Consider the following 12,568-nt stretch of genomic DNA (forward strand, 5'->3'; position numbering starts at 1 on the left):
TGTTTGGTGAAATGTCTCTATGAATGAATTATGACCAAGTGAACATTGTTATATTATTCAAGATTTTGCTTTGCTTTACTTTTTATTCTATCGAGTCCTGGGGGTATTTAATACCCGATAATTTAGTTGTTTACTAAGAGCGAGTTACAAAATAGTATTAGTCATGTCATGATCAGTAGTGCTCTCAATATATTATAGAACTCAGTAGAACTCAGTCAGTTATAGAACTTAGGAACACTCAATAAACTCAGTCCAGTCTAGTGTAGTATACTCAGTTCAGTGTCTTTCAGTTGGGAGTAGGATTCAGCACCGAGAGAACCCAGGGATGGGGGCATTCCTATTAGTATAGGGTTTGACCCGTACTAGTAATCCCTGAGTTACAAAACTATATATCTAACGTAGGTTGATATGACTTCCTACTAGATAAGGGTTGACACATCTCTCATGATTTTTCCTGCTAGTTAAGGGTTGACAAAATATCTTCCTACTAGTTAGGGTTAACTCACAGTAGTTGTCTTTACTTGTGGCATGGTACTGACATATTTCCAATTGGGGTTACAGATTGGTCCTCTATTAGTTTAGATTGGGGCATATCAGTTAGATGATTACCTCTCATAGTTTTAGTTTTAGTCTCAGACCTCAGAATAAAACTCAGTTCAGTTCTATAGAATCAAGAATGTCAAATACAATCACTCAGTTATCAGTAATTCAGATTATCAGTATATTCAGTTATCAGTTATCAGATTTAGTTTGAATATACTCAGTTACAGTATGCACAGTATGCTCAGTAGTTATAGATCCTCCATGTATGCTAATCAACCTCTTGCATGTCATTCAGATAGTTATTGTTCATGCATATAAAACCCATCCATTCAGTCTTACCTTATTTAGCATACCAGTACATTCTCACGTACTGACCGCATACCCATTTCTTGCGCTATGACGTTTCATATCGTAGGCTCGGATGCTCAAATTCCTGATTGTGTTTAGCCAGACTCAGCCAGCAGTAGTAGTAGATCTAGTAGTGAGTCCTCATCTAACGAGTATGTGCCTTTATTTCAGTATTTCAGTAGTTGTAGTAGTTTAGTAGATGGAGTTAGTTGGGGAATTATCCCATTAACTCCAGTTTCAGACATATTCAGTTAGAGGCTTTTCAGACTAGATTTTCAGACAGTATTTCAGATCTAGATATTATTGTTCATTATTAGTATTTTTGATACTTTGAACCTTATGGCATTTTAGCCCTCTTTACCATATTAAGTACAGTATTATTGTTCAGTGCTCATAGCAGATATCATTTATGGGTTAGATTGTGGTCCTTCGGGGTCGTAAGCATCGTGTAACAACTAGGGGGTAGTCTTGGGTCACTACATAATTGAGATGAAAAGACAAAAAGTTTATGTAGCAGGTAGGATCAGGTCCTCTAAATCAAAGTCTTGTAGCCCCGCAGGGATGAAGTAGAAAGACTTAGCTTTTAAGAAACAAAAAGACTCCATGGGACCTAGTCCCATGAAGAGAAAAACTGATAAAAGGGAAGAGCCAAGTAATGATCCCAAAAGAATAGAAATAAGGAAGAAAAGAAACATATGTCTAGAGAAAGAAGGATTGGAAGCCTGAAAACACAAAAAGTCTTGTCAGAAAGATTTTTTAATCCCAAAATCTATAAGAATCCTGGGATGGTGGAGTTAGTGGAGTATGTTATGAACCAGGGATGGCTACATCTTTTTTGAGAAATCAGCATCAATGTTTTTTCAAAATAAAGTTAGAGAATTCTATTATTCAATAAATTTCTCATAAGATGGGTTGAGTCTGACTGCACAGGTGTAAGAAAAGAGAATAAGCTTGGATGAAGAAACTTTGGGAGGCATACTTGATGTACAAGTTATGGGTGTAAGATTGTTTTGAAGCAACAGCCTATATCTGAGTTCATGATTGAAGCCTCGAAAGTGGGTGGGACTTCCATAGCTGGGGTTTAAAAGAAATTTCTCACAAGTAAGTTCCAGTTGTTATTTGAATTTATGAACAAGGTTCTCTTGCCCAGATCAAAAAAAAGTACTATTGTCTCTGTGTTGACATGTTCTTGATATAATATTTGATTAAGGTTGAGTTGATAAGTGTACCTACACTTATGATTGAGCACATGAAGAAGGTGATTTATAAAAAAGAAGGGACACATAGGATGTCATGTGGGTACTTTCTAAATAGGTGTTTGAAGAATTTTGGAGTAATTATGACAAAGGGAATCCCTAGAACAGTCAAATAAAAGTTCAACCTGACAACCTTGATGGAGAATGAATGCATTGAAGGAAAAGTGGGAACTGTATCCCAAGTGTCAGAACTTTTGGCTGCTCAAGCAAGTTTGAACAAAGAAATAGAGTAGTTGAGGATCAAATTAGCTGCAAAGGACACTGAAATGGTTCACCTGAAATAATAGAATCAGAAGCTGTCCTTAGAAGGACCTAGTGCTACTAAGGAACTTACAGCAAAAGATGAAAAGCTCGATGGCAAGATTGGAGAATTAACTGGTGAAGTTTAAGGATTGAATGCTGAAGTAAAGACCATCACCAAATAGTTGTTGGATGCCCATGCTGCTGAAAATGCAAGAATGGAAATGTTGATTAAATCCTTCTCCCCTAAGCCCCCCTCTACCTGAGTCCTATTGTGTTAGTCTCCTGTGTCAGTTTCCGACTCATGTTCCTATTTTGGCCTTTTCAAATAGTTTGTTTTATATTTTTTTGGTGTATTGTAATGGTACTGATCCTACTTGATAATTAATGAATTTCTGTTTGTGTGCTTCATTTTTTTCCTCTTTATCTTAAAAATGTTTTTCATGTTAGTGTTGCCCCAAGTGGACATGAGTTAATAACATGGGCTTATTTTACTCTTGGCTTACTATTTTCACTTTTCAGTGATGCCAAAAGGAGGAATACTGATTGAATGTGGTAGGTATGACACTCATAGCTGAAGGAATACCAAGTGCACTCAAAGGAACACTCTCCAAATGAATCAACAAAAAAATCAATAAACCCTCCAAGATTAGGGTAGAAGAACTCTATGGAACCTAAGTAGGACCCAAATCTCTAGCATGCTCACCTCGGGCTCAAGGAGATCCCCCTAGTACTACTTCTAAAAGGGGTAGATCCTCATACTTGTCCTCTACTTCGAGCTCGTCTGTGACCCCTGCCTCTTCCCCTAGTCTAGGCTCTTTCCATAGGTATCAGCTCTACATCCCTAGTCTCATTACATCTAGTCCTCACAATCTGCATAGAAAAAAGTGAAAACTTGATTTAGAATTTAGGGGTATGAAAAAACATGCATGATAAGGAACATAATAAGGGAATTTTCCAAAAGATATATTATAGCCTCTAAAAGATAGATACATACATTTATATATCGATCCACAAGACTTTACTAGACACATCGTTCTTACACTGATAAGACCAATGAACATGGTTGCTCTAACACCAATTTGGCATGACCAAAAACTCAAGTCATGATGGCACTTATTGTGGCTAAGCCTTGATAAATAATTCTATTACACAAACTGATAAGTGAAAGAAAATCATGACATGAATCCAAAGGTGAGACTTCAAGAACGAAGTTCAGTTGTTCATGCACTGAAATAGCAAAATGTCTAAATAACTATGAAACCATAAACCATCTCAAAGTCTGGTGTCACAGTGTAAGAAAAATCTAAATACATCTCAAAATCTTAAAAATACAATTGAGATATCGAACAACTACAAGTCTATCTTTGAATGCAAAATAAGACACAAACAAGATAGGATAAGGTCTAAAGACAACTCCAGAAGCATAGAGTGGCCACTACCTCAATGTATCACAAATATCCACACGAAATTAGCTTTCGCGTGGTGCACTTATACCTAGATCTACATTGAAAGAGCACAGCATAGATGAGTACGGCTAACTTATACTCAGTAGGTATCATAGGCCGACTAAGAAAAGTAGAAAATAAGGTGCATAAATACACACAATAAGTATGTCACCTACAAGAAGAAAATTTCCCAAATGGTAGTCACACCGCCTCTACTAACAGTTCTAACAAATAGCACAGAAGTAGGAAATAGTAAAAGAAATGTAAATAGGTGATGCAACAGAAGAAGTACATAAACACAACACTGAAGGTGCATAACTCAATGAAATGCAATGAGGGTGAAAATGATGATGATGTGATTTGATCGAGGCTATTGCATAACCTCCATATGCACCTACCGAGTATCATGCTTCCAAGTAGGAACCATGGGGGTTTAAAAACCATATACAATTTTAATACTTAATCCAAGTCTTAATACTGATATCTCTTCTCTGACTCATGGGCTATGACAAAGGGGTTTGTAAAAGTTTCTCATTTTCATCAAAAACTAATATCTCCATAATGGTACCAATATCTCATGAATGTATGTATGATATAAGGATGTAATACTCGTAAATAAACCAGTAGGAAGATCTCAAATTCAGCTAATATACACGTACATGATTTCAAAATCCACTTTAGAGTGAAATATGCGAGTAATATATCTACAATACCACAATAACCCTAACTTAGGCATTTCTTTCACATGAAAAATAATCCAACGTATACACAAAGCCAAAAATATCATATAAGACCCTTAACGGGCCACACATAGCAAATACCATCTCAAATCACCAATAATATAAACAAATCCCCCACACGATCACACAACAGTAATTACATTATTTTCATAAATATTATCAATAGCATGTTTTTAAACATATATTAACTACCCATGCTAATCTGAAGGAAATTAAGCCATAACCTACCTCACGACACTGAAATCTAAGCTAAGAGCACTTCACGTGAAGCTTTTCCCCATTGAACAGCCCTAAAATCAAATAAAATATGTGAATATAGAATATATGCATCAAAAGTAAGTCAACAATATCCATATTGCATAATTTCTCATTGGGGTCAAAACGAACCCCCAAAATGGATTTTTTAAAAAAGAGTAAAACTGAAATTTTTGTCCATGAACACAGTACCCATGATTACCGAAATCCATTAGAGAAACCCAAGTGAAAACAGTTTTAAAATGGGGAATAAATAAAAGAATAATCATTTTAGACCTTACGAGTCAAAATCCCCACATTTCACTTTGATATCATATTTTAATAATTTTTATATGACAAGCAAAGTAAAATAGTTGAAATAGTGATTAGGATCTTATCCAAGCTTAAAAATGGAAGAATTAATGAAAAATCTCTAAACTTGAAGCTTAAAGTCTCAAAAATTGGAGAAAATTGAAAAAGGAATATTCTTATACGTTATTAGCATTGACCGCTTTAGCGATCACTGCTTTAGCATGGGTCGACTACTAAAGCAGTCTGGCCAACAATGGCTTAACTATTAAAGTGGTCCCCATACCGATAAAGTGGCCAACCCTTCGATTTAGCAGTACCTAATTGGTCTGGCACAACCCACTAAAATGGCCATACCAAATAGGCCAGCACCAGCAACTTTGATAGTTGTAGATCGAGCCCTTAGGATTTGTTCTCGTGAAGGCAAACAAAATATGCCACTAGTCTAAATTCGATGTTCCAAGCTCAATGGTGACATCATATTTTTGAAAAGATATTTTAACAAAGTTGATCCTCGAAACCCAATTTCATAATTTTCCAAATCAAGGGTTAAAATGAGACAAAATCGATAAAATCACACCAACCACTCTACCAACCCAAAACATCGATGCAGTTTATTTTGCCATCAATAAATAGAACAATAAATATTGACCAAAGTCAACTATAAGGCCTTTTTAACCTTCAAAAAATATAAACTCACACAAATCGAACCAAAATATATTGATATACGTGTCAATCATCCCCATATCCTAGAAATATAATGTAGCAACCAAAGAGAGAGGTAAAATAGTTAAATTATATAAAAATGAATAATTCACATAATCAAGCCCTTATACAAGGTCCTTAAGCTTTTTGGGCATCTTTATCATAACCACAAAACTGTACTCTTCCTTAAGTGTTATAGTTTTAATATCATCAAGTCTTCTTTTGTTCATCACCACATCTTTTAGGTACTTAGCTTACTTGGGCATTCCTTACAAAACATCTAACAAAGTAAGGTCAATGTGAATTTCTTTGAATGTGTCAAAGAACTTTATAAAACAAGGATACTTTTTGTCTTTCTTAAGCTTATGATGGAACAGTGGTGGTGGTCCATTTTGAGATTGCTCAATCAATTTTTGGTTTGGATACTTAGACTTTTGATTTTTGTCAACTTCTTTGAATTCAACTTATTTTTTTGGCTGCTTAGGTATGATCAAATCTTCTTGAACCTCATGATTTTACTTTGGAATTGCATTAATCTAATCTCTCCCACTCCTCAGGGTGTTCCTCATAACTTACTTTGGATTTTGATCTATATCTCTAAGCAAACCCCCTTGAAGTTTTTTGTTTTATGTGTGTGCTAACTGACCCATCTGTATCTCCAAATTATTTTGAGCCAATTACTAATCTTTGATATTTGTATCCATTTGTTCTTGATTGGCAAAAATCTTTTCCAAAGTCTCTTCTATTTTGCTAGTCAAAGTGTCGTTCTGAATACTTTGTTGCTGCTGAAACTATTGAAGTTGGACCTGATTCTTGCCCCAAGTGTAGTTAAGGTGACTCTACCAGTTACGATTGTAGGCATTATCAAATCTCTAATTTCCTTTCTATGCATTGCCCACAAAATTCACCAATTCTGGGTTTGCTCCATATAAATCTGCAGAGTAACCATTGCTACCATAAATTTCACACCAAGTATGAACCAGTTGAACTATATTAATCTAGGCCTGAGGTTGAGACACATTCAACTTGTTGAACAGAGTTATCACCTGGTTCTAAAAAGAGGCCAATTGTGCAGCCAACATTGTGATACTATCTACCTCGATCATACCTATGTGCTTTTTTGCTATACTTCTAGATAAATGTAATACCCCATATTATTCTTAACTTAGTTCAGCTTCTAGTTGCATGAATAAGAGGCTTAAAACCTAAAAATTTCACTAAGTATTGGAGACTTAGTCATTTTTGAGGCCTCTTAACTTCGAGAATTTTAGATTGGTATTTTTGACCCTGAGGTAATGGTTTTTAAATTAATTTATGTTCAGAGGTGTAAGAAGCATGTCTCAAGGAATTTTTGAATTTTTTGGACGAGGATTGGGTCATGTTGGATCACGATTCTAGCAGCTCATCGCGATAGGTCCACACCGTAGTCATAATAGCAATGGAGCCCTCATTGAATTGCAGTTCCCCGCCCCTTTAAAATGTATTTCAGTTATGAATTTAAATGCCTGAGGGACAATTGTATCTTTTCTCCTCAATCCAAGTCATCAAATTATGAATTATAATGTCAGTTAGGTCATTATTTGCCTATTTTCTCCATTCCTCCTCTCAAAGAAACCCTAGTCATCTCCCAAGAATATTAAATTTCGTTACTTTCTCTCCAAGGAAACCAAGAATTCAAGCTCCCCAATTCAAGAGCATTCAAGAAAGCATCAAGATTGGTGTTTATTTTTCAAGCTTAAGGGTTTAAGGTATGTGTGATGTTCATCCATGGCCCTTTTTACCCATGAAGTCTAAGAATCTATTTTTATGTTTTAAATTATGAATTTTTTAAGATTAAGCTGAATTATGCCATGAATATCTCGATAATTTGATTTCATGTCATGATTACACGTGTTTTCGATGGAATAAGCCATTACATGTTTTAAATATTGAACTCTTGTCATTTAAAACCTTAACTAGTATAAGTACCCACGCGATGCGCGGACAAAAAGAAGTTAATCATTAAAAGTATTTGTGTTGATTAAATTAGAACAGAAACCCATAAAGATTAATTAAAGATAAAGAACTTCAAGTTGTCTTAGCAAAAGCTAGCCTTCCGGTATTCCTGTGTATTTAACAAAAAATTTTAGTAAGATAACATATTAACTTACCGGAAAGTATAATTTTCAGTTCAGTATATAAAAACTAAATAATAATTAGTACAAATAGAGAATAATGTTTTCCAAGAATAGAAAACCATGAATAATCAAGATATTTTACTTTAGAAGTCACATGATATCATTAGGGATTGATTTCTTTTTCTCAAGAATATTTTATAAACATTGAGTTGTAGCTCGTCATAAGTGTAATTGATGTTTCCTAGAACAAATGACAATCATACATAGCAGATGTAGAAATAAATCAAATAATTATACACAATATTAAATCACAAATTAAAAAAGGAATATCAAATATTGACATAACTCGATGAACTTGCACCAAAAGAAAGAGAATATACTTAGAAATAAATCAAATAACTAAACACAATATCAAATCACCAATTAAAAAGAGCATCAAATGTTGACACGACTCGATGAACTTGCATCAAAAGAAACAGAATATACTTGTTACAAATATTTTGCTTATACAACTTATCATTCAAACCATAGTGATATCATACCTTTTTGACTATCCAATGTTCCATGGAAAACATCATTCCAAATATCTGATTACCAGTGTCCAACCATAGGTATTTGTTGTTCTGAAAAATAATTGGAAAAGGACACACAAAAAATAATTAGGACAAGTTCATGGATGAATCTTATTTACCAAATAAAAAGCTCAACAATTGATGCGATCTAAATTAATTCACTTAGACATTGAATCTTTAAATTCAATAGAACTATATGAACATTAGTTAAGTAAATAAAAATTGATGAACACGGACGGATGAAGTACATAACCGGCTTTACCATTAGCCACACCTGTAACTTAAATAATTTGTTTGTCTATTGCCAAATAAAAGCAAGTTATAACTATATTCTCTCACTTCATCTTGATTACTAATCTTGACTTGTGATATTCTATTCAACAAATCAAAATTACCTTCTAGAAAATGACAAAAAATGTAGGCGGCTAAAATAGGTTTGATTTAAATCACAGTCCAAATAAATTTGAGAGTTGCAGTAAAATATATTATACATTTTGGATATTCAAAATGCAGTTATTGTATTATAACAGAAGGGGGGAAATGAAATAGACAACAACACTTGTTATAGGTGTTGAGCAAGTTATGCATTAATATTAGCCACTATGATAAGATACTTCTTAATCGTAGCCACTATGCTAGAAAAATTGTAATGGTCTTCATTCATTTTCTGAATTGTGTTGTTTAGTAAAACAACTCCTACATGCTACTTGATACAAGGGACGGCTATTGATGCATTTTTTATACTTTGTAATGATATTTGTAAAAGGTTCACTATATTATTGATGTCATTATTCCTATGTTGTAGGATGTTTGTGGTATAGGTATTTATGAATTCCTTAAGCAGATTAGGGACACAATACATCTTGTAATTTATATAATTTATCCTTAACTTTGGTAACTTATGAACCAAGAACAATGTTCTCAATCTCTTAAAGGTAACTGTGACATTGTGCTGTAATCCAAGCTTTGTTTTACATGTTATTAGTCAATCACAATAATGTCTAAAATAGATTTAGTAATATTTCAGATTCAGGATCAACATCACAAAATATTCAGAAGAAGCAAAAAAAATTAAGGTACACTAAACAAAAGCATAAACACAAGATGATATAAAAATTATTTTATACTAACTACAATTATTTGTAATATGAATCAAGAGATAAAGTATCAGACCAAAGTTTCTTTATTGAACTTCGTAAGAATTAGAGATTATTGCATCTCCAGCTATACAACCCTCTGTCTTTCTGGAACAACGTAAAAGAAGGTACACATGCTTTACCTATAAATCAAAAATATTGAGGCAATCAGAAACCCTAAAAATCAGCATAATCATCCTTCTTACTTTTTTATTATTGATAACCATCGTTACAAAATGTCTTTGTATCTGTATTTAGTCATGCTCAAAACAAAGCACATCCCAAAATCAATAAAGATAGTCAACAGAAGCAACACCCTACATTATCTCCTCTTTGAATTGAGAGTTCAGTAATTGCTTTTTATACGTACAATATTAGGCACACCATAACACATCAATAAATATTTTTATACTTTTTCACCATTCAATAGTCTACATATAGGGTAAGACACAATAAATAAACTTGAAGGCATAAAATTCCCTTAAGACTATACATATTTTCATCAAGAAACTCACAAAAAGCTTTCTCAGAATACTCCTTCGCAATACTTTGATCATTGTTAATCCTTTTCCCTCACTTGCTTCTCTTCAGGATTTTTCACTATTTTTCACCTACTATGAAAGATAGGCTTGATTTTACAACACAAATGCAATGTAACTTGCATCCATTTTGAAGTAGTTAAAACTTACCATTTATAAGGTCTAGGATTAGGCAAGGAATGCTCTATAAACTGAGTTGCGGCTTGTCGATTTATAGTAGGTGATGATCATATACTAATAGTGATGCTTATAGGACATAGCCCATCCTTCATATCTAGGAGAATAGGCCATCTTTCACATCTACCAATAGTATTTATTATAGTGAAGAAAGAAAAAATGCAATAAGAAGTAATATTTATTAAATCCCGTCACATCTTCTGGCAATTATTTTTTAATGAAAATGCAAATATAACGAAAATATAAATACAAACTCTATAATTTAGAAAGTGAACTTGAAGAGATTCTTATATGAATAATTTCAATACAAGGTAATATTTAAAACTATACAATACATGCAAATGCAAATTAAGGTACAAATGGATACATGAATGTAATATATCAAAAACTCATGAACCAATGGGACAAACATCTTATAACCTCATCTCAAGAATTTATATCGACCAAAATATTTAGACTTTAACTAGAAATGATGCCTTGAACAAAAACATTGGTCATAGCTCCAGACGACAAAACTAACACCTTGAATAAAACATTTGGTTGGAGCTCTAGATGACAATCTGGAAAGAAGTGAATTACAACCTCTAATGCAATTGACAGAAGGAAGTGATTTTTCTATTAATGGAGAACATGTTGGTGATTGAGTTTTCAAGCAGGTAAAAGGAATAATTGTGAAATACAATTGCAGTTATTACGTCCAACGTAAAAATTAACTATTATTCATTCTTGGAGAGAGAAATCATACTCCAAAATATATGTCATGAAATAAGACACTTACTTTAGCATCTCAGCAACTCACATCCTAGTCAATTCCTAAAACTGCATTTGTCAAATTCTATGCATAAACTTAAACAATTAAAATTAACGTACATCACTCTGCCTTGTCTTGTTCACAGGAATATTTATCATGTTCAACAAAATTCAATTCTATATATGTAAATATAGAGTCACAGTAGAGGGAGAAAGATTATCATTCAACTTCACCGGAAAAAAGAGATTAGCAAGATATCTACTGGGGATTTGATTTGTGTCTTTTAGAGTCAAGATATGAGAACTAAAATTCTTATTTGATATAAGAATAGTTTTTTCATATACTCAATTATACATAATGTGTTAAATAAGCAAACTTTGCCAACCACAATGATCATATTTGCATCCTTGATCTGGATGTTAACTACTAATTTGATAGAGAGAGATTTCTATTAGCTAAAAACTTTAGAAAAAAAATTACAATCTCATTTTGATGAAAAAAGACAAATCTAAATATGCAAATAGATTAAGTAAAAAATAATTGGGGAAGTTACCTAGGCAAATTGGAGGTTGGAAAGCTACTGGAAAAGGATTTGCAACCCAGTTGAAAGAAAATCAAAGCAAGAAATGGCGCGACAGGCAAACCTATAGTACTTATGAATTTTGAAAGTAGAGAAGACACCTCAATTATCGATCCGAACAAATCAACACAATCATATCTTTAAAAATATAGTTGTCCAAACCACTCATCAATAGCAACAAAAATTAGGAGAATACCAATAACAATAAGCCAATAGAAAAAAAAGACAAAAAGAAAAAAATAAACTAAACAATGGTCTTGTTAATGCTTCAACTAATGTTCGAAAAACTAAAACCTTAATCAGTATATCATCTACATTATTTCTAAAAAGAGATTTATACCAATAACAATATTCCATGCCCCTGTAAGGAGGAGTCAATCATCCTATTTGATACATCCATCGATTCAGAATGTTTTATTTTTATTTTATTTCAAAAAAAAATACAAATATCATATGAGAAGATAAATAAATTATTTGTCATAGCAGACATGATCATTCATTAAGAGTTCAAAATCTATCATATAAATCATCTCATAGGTACATCTTCATCTTCAACCTCTAGCAGTAAGTAAGGTCCCTTAAAATCACTCAAGTTTCACCAAGAAGTGAATAGTTTTCTTAAGATACTCCTCATTAGTAGTTTGAACATAATTAATCCTTGTCCTTCACTTATTTTTCTAAAGATTTTCCTCTGTTTTTCCTCTACTATGCAAGATACGCTTGAATTTTTAAAATAAATGCAATGTGACCTGCATATATTTTGAAGTAGTTAAGCATTTACCACTTATCAGGTACTCCCATAAGATTGGGATAAAAATACTCTAAATTACAGGTTGTGAATTTTGAGTAGATTATTATCATAGTTACGCTTAC

Source organism: Capsicum annuum, chromosome 1 (genome assembly GCF_002878395.1).
Source record: "Capsicum annuum cultivar UCD-10X-F1 chromosome 1, UCD10Xv1.1, whole genome shotgun sequence".
Classification (NCBI taxonomy): domain Eukaryota; kingdom Viridiplantae; phylum Streptophyta; class Magnoliopsida; order Solanales; family Solanaceae; genus Capsicum; species Capsicum annuum.